At 32.3% G+C, this 22,223-nt stretch overlaps 2 long non-coding RNA genes across 2 annotated transcripts; both read right to left on the minus strand.

The window, feature by feature from the left end:
* Positions 1-7,584: 7,584 nt before the first annotated feature.
* Positions 7,585-9,368, minus strand: LOC143083852 (uncharacterized). The gene is made up of 2 exons (XR_012980904.1): positions 8,666-9,368; positions 7,585-7,713 (listed from the first exon to the last, which is right to left on the minus strand). It is a non-coding gene; the product is annotated as an uncharacterized LOC143083852 (long non-coding RNA).
* A 3,281-nt stretch (positions 9,369-12,649) lies between these two features.
* Positions 12,650-16,821, minus strand: LOC143083851 (uncharacterized). The gene is made up of 4 exons (XR_012980903.1): positions 16,786-16,821; positions 15,717-15,871; positions 13,666-13,894; positions 12,650-12,779 (listed from the first exon to the last, which is right to left on the minus strand). It is a non-coding gene; the product is annotated as an uncharacterized LOC143083851 (long non-coding RNA).
* Positions 16,822-22,223: the final 5,402 nt, after the last annotated feature.

Here is a 22,223-nt window from a genome sequence, read left to right on the forward strand (position 1 = left end):
TAAAGAAATAGTACTAAATATTACAAGTAAATTTCCAGTACTACAGATTTTCAGTACAGAAATAGTACCTATGCAAAAGTAGCTGTATATGTAATGACATTTTTGCATTATTTCTGAAAAGGATTTTAAACTGGCTAGTTTCCAAAAGAATGATAATCAAGTATTACAGTTCAATTGAAATATACACGGCAAAACTTCCTTAGAACAACGAATATCTTCTTTCAATATGATTGAAGAATTTACAAACTTTTGGTTATGAAAGAGTTTGATGAAGTTTATAATATGTAAAATATGAGTATAAGAATATAATGATTGCAATGAGACAACTATCTACCAGATACTAAATACTATAGATCACCGGATTGCCTTCAACAATGAGCAAAACCCACATTGAACCTAGTTCTGTGGTACTGCTGTGATTTAAATTGCACATTTAGCCTGTAAAATATACCAACATCATAAAATAACTGTTATCTTCCATTACCAAGATTGGGATGTACAGACCAAAACAGATAAGGCTCCTCTACTATACAAAACAAGATATAAACAATTAAATAACCTTTTTGAGCATGCTCACATACCCCACACCCCCACATTGTCATTTGAAAAACAAAATCTCACCAGATTCCTATTAAGTTCAAAAACTGATAACTCTACAAAGTTTCATCTGTTGGAGTAGCAAAATTAGGCCAACATTCTAAGTTTAAAGGGGCATAACTCCTAGAAAAAAATGAATAGATAATTATGCATATCTTCATATTATGTCCTTATAAGAAACAAAGAGTTAAGAAATTCTGTTGAGCGGTTTCAGAGGAGATGCGATGAAAAGAACAGGGCTGACGTAAGGACGGAAAAACAAACGGACAGACTGAAGGGTTGAAAATATTATACCCTCCTCAACTTTGTAACACATCAACAAATGACAACCACTGAATTACAGGCTCCTGACTTGGGACGGGCACATACATACAGAATATGGCAAAGTCAAACATGTTAGCGGGATCTGTTGCTTTTTCAGAATTTTACTAATAGATTAACTTAGTTTTTTGTAGTGAATATTTACACAATATCAGTTCGAATTTTTTTTGAATTTTTATTAAAAATCCTTATTTTTCCCCTAAAATCTGAACATTTTTAAATGTGATGATAATTTGATGAAGGCATATGTTAATATGTCTAATTATTTCAGTTAAAGAAGATTTTAATTGATTGCATCATAAGTGGCGTAGATGTGATGTCGATAATGTAGGGAAGTTCATTATAAACTGATTTTTTGCATAATTTTGCAATATTTATGACCGCTTTTTGAAAAAAATTTACAGTGGCCACCTACATCAACAAATACCTATTTTAGAATATTCCCCATTTACCATTTGTTTTTAGTTTTCACCATAATTTCAATAGGCGAGGGGTGGTGCCACATATAAAATCTTAAAACTTGGTTTAAAAAGGTTGCAAGTCTCTTGAAAAAATATGATTTGGTGAATCAACTCATTTGTCTATTTGTTGAGATGAAGAAATCATATTATGAGTTCATTACTTTGAAGTTAATGTAGTCTGAAATTTGCCAAACAAATTTTGACATGAGTATTTAACTGGAAAATTACATTGAGCTGAATGCAGACCTTACTGAATTGTTACATTAATTTAACTCCCACTAGATAATATTCTTTGCACAGAAAAAAGATATTTAATTGGGAAATGGACTTTTAAATGTTATTGTCTACCAAGTTTGAAGCAAGATGAAGGGAAGTCCTAATGAACTACTGATGTGATATACATACCATTATCTTAGTCTGTCCATATCAATGATTTTGCCATATCCAAGGATTTGAATAGCAAGAAGGTTCTTTTACTATACAAATCCTTGATATATCTATCTGCGAACGTGCACCCCACAAGTCACTGTTTTATGTGATCAATTTATTGGGCATCATAGCATAATATACAGAATGGCATTCTGAATTGCCACCAATTGTTTGTGGGAAGAATTTGTAATATAACTTGTTACAATGTTTGACAAAATCTACCATAATCCTTAAATTTTTTATAACAAATAAAAATAATAAAATAAATCAAGAATAACACACCTTTTCCTGTGCAGAAATGTGTTTACATTAGAATATTGGGGCCAAAATGGAATCATTAATACATCGTGTGATAAAAAAAACTCTAGAAAAGAATAGTATACAGACTAAGGTTCCTTGTGTGAGAAAAGACTTTTAAACAGTATAATCAAAATTCTAAAACATGCATATAAATCATAACAAAGAGAGACATATGATATACTACTTTCATCCATCTATTCTCACATTGGGAATGATTCATCAGGAAACCAATATAATCATAAGTCAGTTGACCTGTTATTTACAAAAAAAGATAACTCGAATTTTTTGTTTTAAACATTTTAACACCACAGAACATATTAATTTATATAATGTATCTCATTGTTATTAGTAAATGCTTGGGTAAGACTTTTTATGCCCCACCTACAATAGCAGAGGGAAATTATGTTTTCTAGTCTATCCGTCCGTCCGTCCGTCCGTCTGTCCGTCCGTCGTACCATCTGTTCCTTCATCCGTCTGTTCGTCCGTCCGTCTGTCCCGCTTCAGGTTAAAGTTTTTGGTCAAGGTAGTTTTTGACAAAGCTGAAGTCCAATCAACTTGAAACTTAGTACACATGTTCTTTATCATATGATCTTTTTAATTTTGTTAGTTTTAATGCCAAATTAGATGTTTTATCCAATTTCACAGTCCATTGAACAAGGTAAATGATAGTGCGAGTGGGACATCCTAGTACTTTGGACATTCTTGTTTTTATATATTTTACAGACTACTGCTCACATAGCGACAGACGAATATGTGTTGCAGTTACTTCCATTTTAATTTGGGTATTTTTTTCCAAACAAAAAGGTAACCTATTCTACAAATGAGAACAAATTTACTTAACTGGTAATACTTCTAACAGTCAGATATATATACAAACAAAGGAAGAAAGATAAGTTACCGATCATGATGCCTGTGGTGTCACCTTTGGTCTGATATTGGCGAATTTCTGATTTTGTTTAACAAATCATAAATAAAGGCAACAGTAGTATACCGCTGTTCAAAACTCATAAATCCATGGACAAAAAACAAAATCGGGTAACAAACTAAAACCGAGGGAAACGCATTAAATATAAGAGGAGAACAACGACATAACACCGAAACGTAACACACACAGAAACGGACCAAGCATCAGACAAAACACCACGAGAATAACAAATATAACATGAAAACCAAATACATGAATTTGGGATAGACAAGTACCGTGCCACGTCTTATCTCAATTTCTCAAAAATAAGAGAAAACACAAACGACTGAACGTTAAAATGCAACACACACAGAAACGAACATAAACTCCAGGAACTGTCAAAATGGCTTGGCTGTTTAATTCACCTTAATTTTGATCTCAACCGCATTATTATACTTCAATTTTGATTATAAAAAAAGAAGGCGAGACATTTCAGAGTGTGAACGTGTGTTCAACATAATCTATAAAAATCCGTAGCATGTGCATTATCTCTTACGAGAAAACCAACGACCTCAGTCTGAAATAAAAAAAAATCATTTTAATCATGAAATTGTCCTTTTTTTCTACTTATAGTGTTCGAATGACCCCTCCCCCGGTATCATGTCCCCTCTTCTAACAACACAATGACGTTCTTAGTCTTTTAGTAATACCACAACGAATGATAATGGTACAGTTCATGCCAATTGTTTAATTCGCTGCATTACACTAACCATTTATAAATATTTGTAAATTCACAAAAATACTGAACTCCGAGTAAAAAAAGTCCCTTATCAAATACCAAAATCAAAAGTTTAAACACATCAATCGATGTCATATTCCAGACTTGGAACAGGCATTATTTATGTAGAAAATTGTAGATTGAATTAAATCTATAGTAAGCTTGTAATTTAGCTTTACCTTTTCTGTTCCTTTTAGTGTTTTTTTTACTCTTGTGTTTAGTTTTTTTTATCTCCTTGGGTTTCAAAGATTTGGGTAATGGCATTCCTGGATACATCTACCGTTCTGCATGCACGACAATTATTACGTGTCCATTTTGCAATCGTAAAAGCTAGATCTATATGAATAAATATGTTGTGTGGATATTTGCCAAGCATTCAAACAACAGTTATGACCGTCCCTTTTATAGGCTCTTGTTTACACTTACCTCCCATTTCCAATTCGTTATTTCCGTTTGTATCAATAAGAGTCATGGCTTGGTTGAACATTTGTGTCCACTCGGATTTGCTGTATGTCAAGCCAGGGATATTAGCATTTGCATAAAAGTAGAGAATTCGTCGGCATTGATGTGAACATTATGATTAGAGTCAATCCAACGAAAAGCCAGTCCAACGCCATCGGACCTTCTCTTTTCAACTGTTCTTTTGTTTACCATCTATAAAACACAATCCATATAAAAAAGAAGCAGTTTCAGATGTGTGATATTGTATTGCACATAATATGTAATTTGAATTACTATTACCAGTTCAAGAGCAACATTCTGCAAAAACATACAAAAACAGATAAGACTCAAATATGATAACTGTATTAACTGTAAGGCATTTTAAAATTATGCCCTCCATACTCAAATATTAGTTTACATTAACATTCATATTTAGAATCAAAGTCATGGTTAGATTCGGCTAATTTTTAATAGAAAGATGTTTTTGTTAACATCTATATAACAGAACAGAGAAGGATGTTCAAGTCTTTTACTTTTTGTGAACGTCAATAGAGCATTGTAGATTATTGCGTTGTAATGTGTATTTTGATCTAAGACGTTAAAGATAGAACAACTGCCATTCTATTCAATACAACATAAAGTATAACAATTACGCGACGTCACAAAGATAGTGGCCGTACCGCAAAAAGGTACGTAAATATTAGCGCAATTCTTTACAAGCATATAATAAATCAGTGATGCATCAAGATTCTTACTTAGTCAATGTCGTTTGAGTATAAGCTAAATTTGAATCCAAACAAACATCAGTTATCGTTTTCTAAAATATATAAACGTGTTCTATTAAGGTGTTACCTGACACCTTGACTAAAATACTGTTTCTTTTAATTTTCATTATTTTTTGACAAACTATTTACTTTGACATTTTGACAAAAATATCAAAACATCTAAAAACTTAAACCAGACACATTGTCAGTATAAATTGGTTTGATATATACTAGTAGCAGTTTGGCAAACACTAATGTTGATCATTGAGAAGCTTCAAATTTTCTGAACAATATCGGGTGATTAAAATGTTCAGCTAATTTTACAAAGTTATCTCCCTGAAGCCGCTATTAAAAGAGTAATTTTCATCCTTAAAATTCCTCAAAATAATCATTTAACACACATGTCGTTGGGTGAGATACAATATGTACAGCAGCTTTAAAATTATGTCTGACGTACCAAAACATGCATTTCGTGATTTTTTATTCCGAATTAAAGATGATCATAACCAGAGCTATGTTTCTTGTTTTGAAATGAATTATCCGCTTTTGAGAAATATTTATTTTATTATTGAATTTAATCGCTTACAACTATTTGTCTCAGGTTTATTTTATACATTATCTTTTAAGTAACAGTGACTGTTCATCTCATTTCGTTTTGTTTCGTTTTATTCGTTCAACTTTTCTTCCATTACGCACTTTACATGTACCCATCTTTTAACCTCTTTTAGTTGTTATTATGTTGTGAAAATTCCCAAAAAACTTAATCTGTAAAAGTGTATTTCGGTCTGGGGAAAAGGGAAGGGGGGGGGGTGCATTTATTTGAGTTTTAGACTTAACTGATGAAAATGTTTATTGACGCTAAACATACAAAACTAAACACAAGCAGGATGTGTTTCAATATTTTAATGATTGATAAAAACCTTTCATATGAATAGCATACATCCTTTAAAATTAAGAAAACTGTAAAGTCAGGTTGAGGTTTTTCCTATAGTCTGTAATTCAGAAATAAATCATGATTTTTGATCAGCTTATTTATGTGCCAATCAATTTATAATGATTTCTTTATTATTCATAGGGCTTTGTTCTGTTATTTTTTTTGTACCAGGATTTTTGACACTATAATAATCATGTAATAGGTAAAGCAATAATTACTTAATTTTTGTTTTTTTGAATTTTCTATTCAACGAAAATGACAACAGATGCAGTACAATCCTGCAGCAGTAGTGTGAACTATTTGTATAACGCTTTATATTTTAGAGAGTAGAATACTTGGATACGTCATATCTATGTTATAGATGCTTTACATAGCCTTCAACAACGAGAAAACCCCATACCGTATAGTAGGCTATACTAAGCCCTGTCATAAAAATACAAAACAATTCATTTGAAAAGAATAACAGTCAGATATTTATCAAAACAGTTTACCAAAAAATTATATGACGCGCATGAACAACCACTAACCTAGAGGCTTCTGACTTGAGATGGACAAATAAATAATGTGGCAGGGTTAAACATGTTAATCTTCGACGGTGGTCTTGTAGCGCAACATAAGAAAAAACTATAAAAGTCAGTTGAAAATAAAAAAATGAGAATGGAAATGAGGAATATATCAAAGAGATAATAACCTGATAAGAGAGCAGAATACAGCGGAAGACCACTAAATTGTCGCCAACGCAGTAAGGAAATACATCACCTAGAGCCGAGCCTCAGCTGGCCTATAAACGAATATGTGTACTAGTTCAGTGAAACCCATATAAATGTACTAAAATTAATAAACATACAAGACTCACAACGGCCATGGGTATGATTGTAACCGGTATAAAGAGAATATGATAGGGCAAAAAATATGAGAATGTTGGGCTCTACATTTTGTCCATTTAGTCAATTAGGCAGATTTTTTTAGAAAAATATAATAGATAGATATAAACTATATTTACAAAAAAACTTTCGGAGGCGTTTTTGGTTATATTTTTGAAACATGCTTTGATTCTTAAAATGAACGTTCTTGATTTTGTTCATAAATTAAGCCCTTGGTTTTCTCTTTCGAATTGTATAACATTTGTCATTTCGGGGCCTATTATAGTTGACTATTTGGTATGGGATTTGCTCATTTTTGAACGCCGTACGGTGACCTATAGTTGTTAAACTCTGTGTTGATTGATATCTTGTGGAGAGTTTTCTCATTAGCAATCATACCATATCTCTTTATATTTAAAGTCTGAACTTATTCCAATACGAAATAAATCGTTTATGTTGGAGTTTTAATGGTTGTCTCCCTGTTTTAGCATCAACCCAGTTGCTGTAAAAACAACCAACAGGCTGATTAAAAAAGATCGTCAGTCGCGAGTTTCCAAAGTCATGACTCTGCTTAAACATGTTGAAGATCGTAATCAGTATTTACATGGGAGAAATATGAAATATCTTGCCAAATCTGGCTAAGCCTAACAATGTCAGAGTTAGAAAAAACCTCAGGTGATAAGCACGTTTTATACGTTTTATAAACAATAGATCTATAGTATTTGATTTTTTTCATTTTACCGATAAAGATCATCTTATATTTTTTGAAAACTAAAAGAGAAAAGAAGTACATAAAGCTTTTAATGATTCTTTTATTCTTCTAATCTGCAAACGATGTAATAGTTAAAGTTGAAAGCAGTGCTCAGTCAATGGATTACTTTCCTTATTTTCCCATTCCCATACTTGCTAGTGTACGGAATTCTGAAATAAAAACAATTGATTTTAATGATCTGTTTGAAAAAATAATGTATGATTTTATTTATTTATCTTTTCAAAAACAAATTGTGAAAACAAATATTGCAAAATACATTAAGAATTAATATATGTTTTATTACGTCGCCGTCACTGTCCCATGCTCTTTTCCTAATTATAATATTCCCATTACGATTAATTAACAAAGTTTTAACTTGCCATGAATAATACAATGGATGCAGGAAATACTAACCTTTCGGGGGTACGAAGGTTCCCCAATAGTTTTAAATGGGGTTCGTTATTGTTTTTGTATTTGCATAATAAACTGTTGTCTTTGATCATTATGTTGTGGTTTTTTATCGACTTATAGTGTTCGAATAACCCTACCCCCCGGTTTCATGTCCCGTCCCCTCTTCTAAAAACACAATGACGTTCTTAGTCTTTCAGTAATACCGCAACGAATGATAATGGGACAGTTCATGCCAATTGTTTAATTCGATGCATTACACTAACCATTTTTGAATATTTGTAAATTCACAAAAATACAAAACTCCGAGGAAAAAAAGTCCCTAAACAAATACCAAAATCAAACATTCAAACACATCAATCGAATGGATAACAACTGTCATATTCAAGACTAGGAAAAGTCATTTTTTATGTAGACAAATCAGGATTAAACCTACAGTAAGCTTGTAATTTAGCTTTGCCTTTTCTGTTCCTTTCAGTGTTTTTTTTTTACTTTTGTGTGTGTTTTTTTTTATCTCTTGGGTTTCAAAGATTTTGGTTTTGGTGTTCCTAGATAAATCTAGCGTTCTGCACGCACGGCAGTTATTACGTTTCCTTTTCAGTTTTGCAATCTTAAAAGCTAGACTTATATGAATAAATATATTGTGTGGATATTTGTCAAGCATTCAAACAACAGTTATGACCTCCTCTTTAATAGGCTCTTGTTTACACTTACCTCCCATTTCCAATTCGTTATTTCCATTGGTATCAATAAGAGTCATGGCTTGGTTGAACATTTGTGTCCACTCGAATTTTCTGTATGTCAAGCCCGGCATAAAAGTAGAGAATTCGTCGGCATTGATGTGACCATTATGATTAGAGTCAATCCAACGAAAAGCCAGTCCAACGCCATCGGACCTTCTCTTTTCAATTGTTCTTTTGTTTACCACCTATAAAATACAATCCATATAAAAAAGAAGCAGTTTCAGATGTGTGATATTGTATTGTACATAATATGTATAATTTGAATTACCATTACCAGTTCAAGAGCAACATTCTGCAAAACCATAGAAAACAGGTTAAAACCGGTTTTTTTCAAAAGTGATTATATCGAAGGGTTAAATATTTCGAAGGGTTAAATATTTCGCAGTGGTTTCTTGCCATGGCTTTGTTTGGACTTGTTTGTTTGCTTTTTGGCCTAGAATGTTTGTCCCTTAAATTTTATTAACTGCATTTGCATTCAGATATCGCAGATCAAATTTATTCGTTTATAGTGTATTAATTTACGTTTTTTGATTGAGTAAAGCCTGCCAATTGATATTTTATCGTGTGTTTTTCTATGTTGTGATGTTATGCTAATGTTCAGAAAAAGGGAGAAGGTTTGGTACCATTTAAACGTTCAATCCCGCTGCAAATGTTTGCACCTGGGGGGCATTTATTTGAGTTTTAGACTTAACTGATGAAAATGTTTATTGACGCTAAACATACAAAACTGAACACAAGTAGGATGTGTTTCAATACTTTAATGATTGATACAAACCTTTCATATGAATAGCATACATCCTTAAAAATTAAGAAAACTGTAAAATCAGGTTGAGGTTTTTTTTATATAGTCTGTAATACAGAAATAATTCATGATTTTTTATCAGCTTTTTTATATGCCAATCAATTTAAAATTAAATAATTTCATTATTATTCATAGTGCTTTGTTCTGTTGGTAATTGTACCAGGATTTTTGACACAATAATAATCATGTTATAGGTAAATAAATATTTTTTTCACCTTTACTTAATTTTTGTTTTTTTGAATTTTCTATTCAACGAAAACGACAGCAGATGCAGTACAATCCTGCAGAAGTAGTGTGAACTATTTGTGTAACGCTTTATATTTCAGAGAGTAGAATACCTGGAGACTTTATATCTTTGATGTATATGCTTTACATAGTTTCTGTCTGTCATATGTACGTTGACCTTGACCTCATTTTTAGGCTTCTCAGACTACTTGAAAAAAGTTTTTAGCTCACCTTTCTAAAAAGGACAAAGTAAACTGTTCGCATCACTTGAGTGACATGGCTTACAATAGAATACAGTGGTAAAATGCAAGTTATATATATATATACAACTCGTCTAAACATCAACCCAACAATGTTAGATCTGTAAATTTGCTTTCGCAAATTTTTGGTTCTTCCCTCGCCGGGATTCGAACCCATGCTACTGTGATATCGTGACACCAAATCGCCTGCACTGCAGCCGTCCCGCTAGACCACACGACCACCTGGGCTCTAAAAAAAGAGCTTTCGCTGGCCGTGTGTTACCTTTCCTCGTCAGTTTTAATCTAGCGGCGTACTACAGTACATGATATATAAGGCAGGAAGATGTTATTGTTACAGATCAGCTAAATTATCTATAGTAAAGGATCCTACAAATTAATGTAATATACAGTCACAGAAAATAATTATATTTATAAGTACGTCTGAGTCTGTGACAACTATACAACAGATGTATCCATCGGATCGCCATCAATGATGGTGATACATGGCTGTGTACATAATGTATATACAACTCGTCTAAACATCAACCCAACAATGTTAGATCTGTAAATTTGCTTTCGCAAATTTTTGGTTCTTCCCTCGCCGGGATTCGAACCCATGCTACTGTGATATCGTGACACCAAATCGCCAGCACTGCAGCCGTCACGCTAGACCACACGACCACCTGGGCTCTCAAAAAAAGAGCTTTCGCTGGCCGTGTGTTACCTTTTCTCGTCAGTTTTAATCTAGCGGCGTACTGCAGTACATGATATATAAGGCATGAAGATGTTATTGTTACAGATCAGCTAAATTATCTATAGTAAAGGATCCTACAAATTAATGTAATATACAGTCACAGAAAATAATTATATTTATAAGTACGTCTGAGTCAGTGACAACTCTACAACAGATGTATCCATCGGATCGCCATCAATGATGGTGATACATGGCTGTGTACATAATGTATATACAACTCGTCTAAACATCAACCCAACAATGTTAGATCTGTAAATTTGCTTTCGCAAATTTTTGGTTCTTCCCTCGCCGGGATTCGAACCCTTATATATATATATATAAAAGTACGTCTGAGCCAGTGACAACTCTACAACAGATTTATCCATCGGATCACCAGCAGTGATGGTGATACATGGCTGTGTACATTATGTATATACAACTCGTCTAAACATCAACACAACAATGTTAGATCTGTAAATTTGCTTTCGCAAACTTTTTGTATGGTATGATTGCCAATGAAACAACTATCCATCAGAGTTCAAATGATGTTGATGTAAGCAATTATAGGCAATTGCATAGCCTTCAACAACGGGAAAACCCCATACCGTATAGTAGGCTATACTAAGCCCTGTCATAAAAATATAGAACAATTAATTTGAGAAGAATAACAGTCAATTTTTTATCAAAACAGTTTACCAAAAACAAATATGATGCACATGAACATATGACAACCACTAAACTAGAGGCTTGTGACTTGGGACAGGCAGATAAATAATGTGGCTGGGTTAAACATGTTAATCTTCGACTGTGGTCTTGTAGCGCAACATAAGAACAAACTATAAAAGTCAGTTGAAAATAAAAAAAAAATGAGAATGGAAATGGGGAATATATCAAAGAGACAATAACCTGACAGAAGAGCAGAATACAGCTGAAAGCCACTAAATGGTCTTCAACGCAGTAAGGAAATACATCACCTGGAGCCGAGCCTCAGCTGGCTTCTAAATGAAAATGTGTACTAGTTCAGTGGAAATGGGCATACACCAACCCATATTAATGCACAAAAATTAATAAACATACAAGACTAACAACGGCCATAGGTATGATTTTAACCGGTATATAGAGAATATGATAGGGCAAAAATTATGAGAATGTTCGGCTCTACATTTTGTCCATTAAGTCAAATTCAGTCAGATTACTTCTTTTTACAGTTTTAACAGGAGTTATTGCTCTTGAATGATGTATTTTTATTATTTTCTTTTAGAAAATTATAATAGATAGATATAAACTTTATTTACAAATAAACTTTCGGAGGCGTTTTTGGTCATATTTTTGCAACATGCTTTGATTCTTAAAATGAAAGTTCTTGATTTTGTTCATAAATTAAGCCGTTGGTTTTCTCTTTCGAAATGTATAACATTTGTCATTTCCAGGCCTATAATAGTTGACTTTGTGGTATGGGATTTGCTCATTTTTGAACGCCGTACGGTGAACTATAGTTGTTAAACTCTGTGTCAATTGATATCTTGTGGAGAGTTTTCTCTTTGGGAAACATACCAAATCTCTTTTCTATCTAAAATGTGAACTTATTCCAATAAAAAATAAATCGTTTATGTTGCAGTTTTAATGATTGTCTCCCTGTTTTAGCATCAACCCAGTTGCTGTCAGAACAACCATCAGGTTGATTGAAAAAGAACGTCAGTCGCGCGTTTCTAAAGTCATGACTCTTCTGTGACAGTCGATTAAACATGTTGAAGATCGTAATCAGTATTTAAATGGAAGAAATTTTAAATGTCTTGCCAAATCTGGCTAAGCCTAACAATGTTAGAATAAACATCAGGTGATAGACACGTTTTATACGTTTTATAAATAATAGATCTGTTGTATTTGATTTCTTTCATTTTACCGATAAAGATCATCTTATATTTTTTGCAAACTAAAAGAGAAATGAAGTACATATTAAAGGTTTTAATGATTCTTTTATTCTTCTAATCTGCAAACGGTGTAATAGTTTAAGTTGAAATCAGTGCTCAGTCAATGAATTACTATCCTTATTTTCCCATTCCCATACTTGCTAGTGTACGAAATTCTGAAATAAAAACAATTGATTTTAATGATCTGTTTGAAAAAATAATGTATGATTTTATTTATTTATCTTTTCAAAAACAAATTGTGAAAACAAATATTGCAAAATACATTAAGAATTAATATATGTTTTACTCCGTCGCCGTCACTGTCCCATGCTCTTTTCCTAATTATAATATTCCCATTACGATTAATTAACAAATTTTTAACTTACCATGAATAATACAATGGATGCAGGAAATTCTAACTTTTCCGGGTTACGATGGTTCACCAATAGTTTTAAATGGGGTTCGTTATTGTTTTTGTTTTTGTATTGTAAACTGTTGTCTTTGTTCGTATCTCGTTGATCATGATGTTGTGGGTTTTTTTCCGACTTAAAGTGTTCGAATGACCCCCCCCCCTAGTTTCATGTCCCCTCTTTTAACAACACAATGACGTTCTTAGTCTTTCAGTAGTACCACAACGAATAATAATGGTACAGTTCATGACAATTGTTTAAGTCGCTGCATTACACTAACCATTTATGAATACTTGTGAATTCACAAAAATACTTAACTCCGAGGAAAAAAAGTCCCTTAACAAATAGAAAACGGTGGATTAAACCTACAGTAAGCTTATAATTTAGCTTTGCCTTTTCAGTTCTTTTTAGTGTTTTTTTTTACTCTTGTGTTTATGGATTTTTTTTTTATCTCCTTGAGTTTTAAAGATTTTGGTTTTGGTGTTCCTGGATAAATCTAGCGTTCTGCACGCACAACAATTATTACGTTTCCTTTTCAGTTTTGCAATCTTAAAAGCTAGACTTATATGAATAACTATGTTGTGTGGATAATTGCCAAGCATTCAAACGACAGTTATGACCTCCCCTTTAATAGGCTCTTGTTTACACTTACCTCCCATTTCCAATTCGTTATTTCCGTTTGTATCAATAACAGTCATGGCTTGGTTGAACATTTGTGTCCACTCAGATTTGCTGTATGTCAAGCCAGGGATATTAGCATTTGCATAAAAAGTAGAGAATTCGTCGGCATTGATGTGACCATTATGGCTAGAGTCAATCCAACGAAAAGCCAGTCCAACGCCATCGGTCCTTCTTTTTTCAATTGTTCTTTTGTTTACCATCTATAAAACACAATTCATATAAAAACAAGCAGTTTCAGATGTTTAATATTGTATTGTACATAATATGTATAATTTGAATTACCATTACCAGTTCAAGAGCAACATTCTGCAAAACAATAGAAAAACAGATAAGACACAAATATGATATCTGTATTAACCGTAAGGCATTTTAAAATTATGTCCTCCATTCTCAAATATAAGTTGACATTAAAATTCATATTTAGAATCAAAGTCATGGTTAAATTCGGCTAATTTTTCAATAGAAGATGTTTTTGTTAATATATATACAACAGAACAGAGAAGGATGTTCAAGTCTTTTACTTTTTGTGAAAGTTAATAGAGTATATAATAAATCAGTGATGCATGAAGATTCTTACTAAGTTAATGTCGTTTGAGTATAAGCTAAATTTGAATCCAAACAAACATCAATGATCTTTTTCTAAAATATATAAACGTGTTTTTAAGGTGTTACCTGACACCTTGACTAAAACTAATTCTGTTCTTTTAATTTTCATAATTTTTTGACAAACTATTTACCTTGACATTTTGACAATAAACAGCTGCGCCATGAGCGCATGATACGCCCGACGTCTTGTGTGGAAGTTTTATGCAATAATCATAAATAGTTTCTGAGAAAGTTTTAAGCAATAACCATATATTGTTTTTGAGACACGACGGGACATGTGAAACCCCCAACCCTGTTTTTTTTTTTACAAAACACTAAATATCACTAAATTAAAATTTTGAATCAAAACCAAAAAGTATACAGATCTTCAGATTAATATACCAAAGAAGTGTGTAAAGTTTTAAGCAATAATCATAAATCGTTTTTGAGATATGGTGCAGCATGTAAAAAAAACCTCCCCCCCTTTTTTTTTACAAAATACTCAATAACTAAAAAAAAAAATTTTGAATCATCACCAAAAAGTATACAGATATTAAGATTAATATAACTAAGAAGTGTTTAAAGTTTTAAGCCATAATCAAGAATCGTTTTTGAGATACGATGCGACATGTGAAAAAAACACACCCCTGTTTTAGTTACAAAGTGCCGTAACTCAAAAAGTTTTAATCTGATTTTCTCCAAAACGTATACAGATCATTTGACCATCATAAGAAACAACTATTGTAAGTTTCATGAAATTTGGATAAGTCGTTCTCAAGTTACCGTGCGACATGTTTACGCCGGACAGACAGACGGACGGACGGACAGACAGACGGACGGACGGACACCGGACATTTGTATACCATAATACGTCCCGTCAAAATTTTGACGGGCGTATAAAAATATCAAAATATCTAAATAATTTGAACCAGACACATTGTCGGTCTAAAACTTGAACCAGACACATTGTCGGTATAAATTGGTTTGATATATACTAGTAGCAGTTTGGCAAACATTAATCTTGATCTTTGAGAAGCTTCAAATTTTCTTAGCAATATCGGGCTAATTTTACAAAGTTATCTCCCTGAAGCCGCTATGAAAAGAGTAATCTTCATCCTTAAAATTGCATTTAAAGATATAAATATTTAAACGTTGGCATTGATATATTTTTTACTCAAAATAACAATTTAGCACACATGTCGTTGGGTGAGATACAATATGTACAGCAGCTTTAAAATGATGTCTGACGTACCAAAAAATAATTATAGGTACTTCATCACAAATCGTCTTTTTGTTAGGTTAATACACTCACTTTATTAAAAAATAAATTATGAAAATCCCGCTTAATTGGCACGTTTGCCATACTTTCCTTAACGGAAATTCATATCAACCTCCTGGAAAAGAAACTTAACATTATTTTATTAAATGTGTACGTACAGAAGTAGTTTTTTGGATAGCTTCTGCAACGCTTGGTGTAGAATCTCTTCTGGTGAGTGCTGAGAACATCCCTGGGAATGCCAAGCTTACACTCACAAAGCAGCACAGAACGACCAATGACTTCATACTTTCAATGTTGATATTTCGGTTAATTTCTGAAAAAGAAAATACATCTTCTTTATGTGTATACTTTTTTAAAAGAGTGTAAAGCAATTCAAGTGAAAATGATTTAGATATCGAGACAGCAAAAAACTAACAATTTCGTAAATTAGAGACATAAAAATTAAGAATGGCAGGTAATTGATGAAAATTATTTAATTTTTAATATACTACTAACTGGCAAAAGTTTTATAAAATATATTTATGACAATTGTATGAGAGAGAAATTTAATATCGTACCATAAAAAGACAATGTATAAAACCCTAATTAACAACGATCATATCCCTAGACTGAAAATTTCAAATAAAAAGGTTGAATTTGGTAAATGTGAAACCCATAGCACACAATAATTAGAATGGCATATAATGTAGTATATCTTTTTTTTTCTCTAAACAAGCCACTAGAACCGATTGAATCATTGAAAGAAATTGTAAAGCGGAAATTCAGTTCATAAAAACGATAGAAAGTCGACGGTTTGAAATTATTGAAAATTGTATTTATCTAAGGAGATTGTGTGAATGAGCTAATACGCTGAATACACACAGAAAAACAGATTCAAATGTATAAGTTGAAAATAAACTGTCAACGCCATGAGAAGAAGCGAATTTAAAAAACACAAAAAAACAGTACACAAACCACAACATCTTGTCTCATTACATTATTAAATCAGGAATAAAACAGCTCTTGTATACACGTTCTATTATTATTATTTCATCTAATACCTTAAAAAACAGCACATATTTTATTGGGAATTATAAAAATATATAGATTGTCCTTCTTTGTTCATTAACAATATGCACTCATAATTAAAAATTACCCTTCTGACACAGCTATATCGGTGAATCCTCGTTTTATTGGTAGCAGAACTTTATGAAAATAAAAAAAAAAACTTCATTACGCAATGCTTACCTTCGATCTCTGAATCCGTTATGATTGCCGGGGATGGGACTTTCCAGGTTTTATACAAAGTGGCGTAATTGATAAATTAGTCAAACCTTTTAGTAAAATGTTTTTTAACCAGAATTTTAAAGGTGAAATATGATAAGGTCTTAATTTGCGGTTATCTGCAAAAATAATTGATCATTCATATTTGGATTTCAAATTTAAACAGGCAATTTAAAAAAAATGAAAATAATGACTTGTAATACCATTTTTTTTTATACATTCAACGACATTGTCACGCTGAACATTAGTTATAGATTACAGTGTCACAGCCCACGTATCCGAGTATTCATTAGATAAAACGATTTCATGTCACGGGATATTCTGTCATATCATTTCGAATAAGGATATTTAAATGCATTGATAGGACATTTGAGAGATAAAAATCGGATGTTTTAGCGCCAAAGTAAAACCCATTTCAGTGCCTGATTTTTAAACCATTTTAGCGTAAATTAGAATTGTCAATGAATGCACATTTTAGCTAAATATTTTTAACCCATTATAATATATAATAATTTAATAATTTAATATACTCAAGACAGCACAATATAAAATATATGATGTCCATGAAAATACAGCACTACATGTCTGAATGATTTACTCAAATGTTATAGTCTGGAATTTATTAATAGTGAAGGTTTATAATGAGCTCTGGATATATCCCCTGTACAATACTGTTGAATTACATTAGGAAATATTCTTTCTCTTTGTCTTGTATAGATTTTGGTGGAGATTAATCTATACGTCATATTCTTATATATGTTTTTTGTTTGCAATTTGAAACTAGTATCAAGAAAAACACAAATAACTATAACATTGCTCATTATAATTGACATGGAACGATTTTGGACCAATATTTGTAAGAAATCTGACTTGTACTGCAGTGATAATCTTGAGCAAATAACTCTAGGCTCAAATGTAAGGTAGTGTAATTTTTTTTCTCAAAACAAGCCGTTAGATCCGGTTGATTCATATAACGGATACCGAACGTCGATTAGGAGTTAGTTGTATGTTAACGACATGAAAAACAAACGATCACATTTGACTTTAACTAATAAATAACTTATTAAAATCTATTTTGTTACATCGTGTGATCCATTTATTTGGCAATCGCCAAAGGCAGTTAGCAGGGTTTAAGAACATCAGTTGTTCGACTTGTTAGTCAAATTCGTTTCATTAAAATATACTTTTCACTTTTTGGTCTTTTGTTGGAAAATGTTGTTTGTGCTGTATTTAGACCCTTCATCAACGAAATTGATACACATGCACACGTATACAAATTGCAGTTTTTATCCGACGTGATCATAGGTTTGAACGTAGTTTTCAATTCAGACTTGTTTATAATTTTTCGTTTGGGCTTGTATCATATTTTCCCTCCGGTTTATCTGATCCGTTCATCTTATTTAGACTCTTTAAATTCAAGAGTCTATACTAATTTGAGGTAAAATTTATTGCCTTTCAAATACCGTTTCGATTCATAACATCAATGAAGAGACATTTATTGTCGAAATTTGAATCTGGTGTATAATATTTTTTGCACCTCATGTTTGTGGTATAACATTTTTGCCGCAAAAGTTTATTGTTTTCTGTTAAGCATTAAATTAATAATAAGATCCATTTTGCTATATCTTGTGGTCAATTTATTTGTCAATCGCAAATGTCAGTTAGCAGGGTTCAAGAACATCAGTTGTTCGACATGTTAGTCAACTGCGTTTTATTAAAATGTACTTTTCATTTTTTGGTCTTTTGGAAAATGTTGTTTGTGCTGTATTTAGACCCTCTAAAACGAAGTTTGTTTTACATGCCAACATATAAAAAATGCGGTTTTATCCAACGCAATCATGGGTTTGAACGTAGTTTTCAATTTAGATTTAAAACTACGTTCAAACCCAGATTCCTATTAAGTTCAAAGACTGATAAATCTACAAAGTTTCAACTGTTGAGGTAGCATAATTAGGCCAACATTCTAAGTTCAAAGAGGCATAACTCCTAGAAAAAATGAATAGATATGCACATCTACATATTATGTCCTTATAAGAAACAAAGATTTAAGAAATTCTGTTGAGCGGTTTCAGAGGAGATGCAATGAAAAGAACAGGACTGTCGTAAGGATGGAAAGACAAACGGACAGACTGAAGGGTCGAAAACATTACACCCTCCTCAACTTTGTAACACATCAACAAATGACAACCACTGAATTACAGGCTCCTGACTTGGGACAGGCACATACATACAGAATATGGCAAAGTCAAACATGTTAGCGGGATCTTTGCTTTATCAGTATTTACTAATAGATTAACTTAGTTTTTTGTAGTGAATATTTACACAATATCAGTCTGAATATTTTTGTATTAAAACTCCTTATTTTTGCCCTACAATCGATGACAATGCGTGTCAAGAAAACCGCAACCATAATTCACAAACTTAGTTCATGACCGGCTTAATGTTTGAGGATCAATATCACTAAAATTTCGTATCTGTAACAAAATTAACGCTTACATGAACTTATCATTTCGAAAATGTTGCTTGACCATATTGAAAGTTGAAAGTGTTAACAACCTGTTCAGTCTATTGTTTTCAATCACATGGTTTAACCGACTAATTCTATTTGAAGTGAAGATGCAATGGCGGAATTTAAATGCGGTTGTAAATAGACTACCGACCTATTAGATTCTTATATAGGTCCAGTGGCGGATCTAAGGGGGGGTCTGGGGGTTGGAAACCCTCTTTTTTGGCCGATCAATGCATTTGAATGGGGAAATATGGTTGGAACACCCTTTTATCCTGGGTTTGGAACCCCCTTTTGAAAACGGCTGGATCCGCCCTTGATGTCACACGGCTATAGCCTATCCACAGGGGTAATATCGAAAATAGACAAAAAATATCACTACTGAAAAGCAATCCAATCCAATACAGCTCCAAATTACAATGAATATTCAAATGGTCAAATAAATATTTCAAACAAATTAAAATGTACAAATGCTAATGTCCCAAACTTTGAAGATACCAACTGAGTAGCCTCAGGCTATAAATTGAACTTCAGATACAACGGAAATTAAAAATTTTGTCCAACAGAAAATGTATTTATTATTAACATAAAAAAATATTGAGAAGGAAAACAGTTCTTTTTGGATACCAAAGACTTTTCTCGTTGGTAAATCGATATATCTATGACCATAATGAGCTCGCCGCGTGAACGCTCTTTTACATCGCGATGAACGTGAGGGCATTCCGATGCATTGTTGCCACAGAGATTTGACTTTCGTTTTTGACTTGAAACCGATCGTATAAATACGCGAACATTTCTTAGCGCAAAATAACAATACGTATCGCTTGTTATAAATTCATTTCTTCAATGAATACTAAAAAAAAATCTTAAGAAAACAAATAGATAAGATGTAAATGATTGTTGACGTTAGAAATGTGTATTGTCTATATCTATAGCTGTTATTTCTTTTACAGGCTAGCTCAAAGAGTCTAACAAGACAATTGTGTAAATTTCTTAATGCGGCATGGAAGTTAAGATCACAAATAATCATTGAATAGCAGTTGTAATTATTTGCTTATTATGACCATATTGTGTTGCTCACTGTTTGTTTACTGTCATTATTGTAATTGTATATTATGTTATTTTGCTATAGCATTATGTTTGCTTCTGCAATAAAATATATTCATTCATTCATTCATATCTTGTCTATATTTATAAATTTAGATCGTTCAGTGCTGTTTTTTTGGTATTTTTATTGACATAATCGTTCTTGTACCATCATAACTGTCGTTACCGTTAAAGCTTTATAAGTGTGCTAGTTCATATTGCACTGAACAAAAGATTCAGCACCCAATTGACGTTTTGGAGGACTGAAAAGCAGTTATTTATAAGGGGAAATTTTAAAGATTTATAAAATAAGAAGATGGTGCATGAGTTTGAATGAGACAACTTTCCATCAAAGTAATAGTTGGTTTCAAGTAAACCATTATAGATCAAAGTAGGGCATTAAACAAGGAGCCTTGGCTTACAGCAAACACCACGCTATATATGAACCAACAAATTACTAGTGTTAAACCATTCAAACAGGAAAACCAACGGTCTAATATGTATAAAAAAGGAGATTCAGAAGTACAGGTAAGATTTTGTCAATCAATCTGAACGAGGACAGTATGATTCATCTTTGTCACAAGTTAGTTTCATTGTTATTAATAAAGAAAGTCTTCCATGCGTCCGTTGCGAGCATATAAGATATATATTATTTCGTTGAGTTCATTATAAAATTTGCTAAATGTTATATAGGTGAACAATTTTGATACTTAGATTTTTTGATTACGACATTGTTTATTAAACCCCATCGGAACTGGATTTTCAAATTTTGAAAATGGTGGATTGAACCTGGTTTTATAGCACTAAACTTCTCACGTGTATGACAGTCTCATCAAATTCTGTCATATTTACAACGTTGCGTGAACAAAACAGACATTATAGGTAAAATTGTCAAAATATGGGTACAACAGTCAAATATTAATACAAAAAAGTACTAATACTGATATTACAAAAACACCGCTATGATATTTTAAAAGTATCGCAGTGATATTAGAACTAATAGCATTTGTATATTTATGTTTACCAAATACAAATATGACGCGCATGGACATATGACAACCACTAAACTAGAGGCTTCTGACTTGGGACGGGCAGATAAATAATGTGGCAGAGTTAAACATGTTAATCTTCGACGGTTGTCTTGTAGCGCAACATAAGAACAACTATAAAAGTCAGTTGAAAATAAAAAAATGAGAATTGAAATGGGAAATATATCAAAGAGACAATAACCTAACCTGAGCAGAATACAGCTGAAGGCCACTAAATGGTCATCAACGCAGTAAGGAAATACATCACCTGGAGCTGATCCTCAGCTGGCCTCTAAATAAAAATGTGTACTACTAGTAGTTCAGTGAAAATGGGTGTCATACACCAACCCATATAAATGCACTAAAATTAATAAACTTACAAGACTAACAACGGCCATGGGTATATATGATTTTAACCGGTATATAGAGAATATGATAGGGCAAACATTATGAGAATGTTGGGCTCTACATTTTGTCCATTTAGTCAAATTCAGTCAGATTACTTCTTTTTACAGTTGTAACATGAGTTATTGCTCTTGAATGATGAATTTTTATTATTTTCTTTTAGAATATTATAATAAATAGATATAAACTATATTTACAAATAAACTTTCGGAGGCGTTTTTGGTTATATTTTTGCAACATGCTTTGATTCTTAAAATGAAAGTTCTTGATTTTGTTCATAAATTAAGCCGTTGGTTTTCTCTTTCGAATTGTATAACATTTGTCATTTCCAGGCCTATTATAGTTGACTATGTGGTATGGGATTTGCTCATTTTTGA

Source organism: Mytilus galloprovincialis, chromosome 7, assembly GCF_965363235.1.
Source record: "Mytilus galloprovincialis chromosome 7, xbMytGall1.hap1.1, whole genome shotgun sequence".
NCBI lineage: Eukaryota > Metazoa > Mollusca > Bivalvia > Mytilida > Mytilidae > Mytilus > Mytilus galloprovincialis.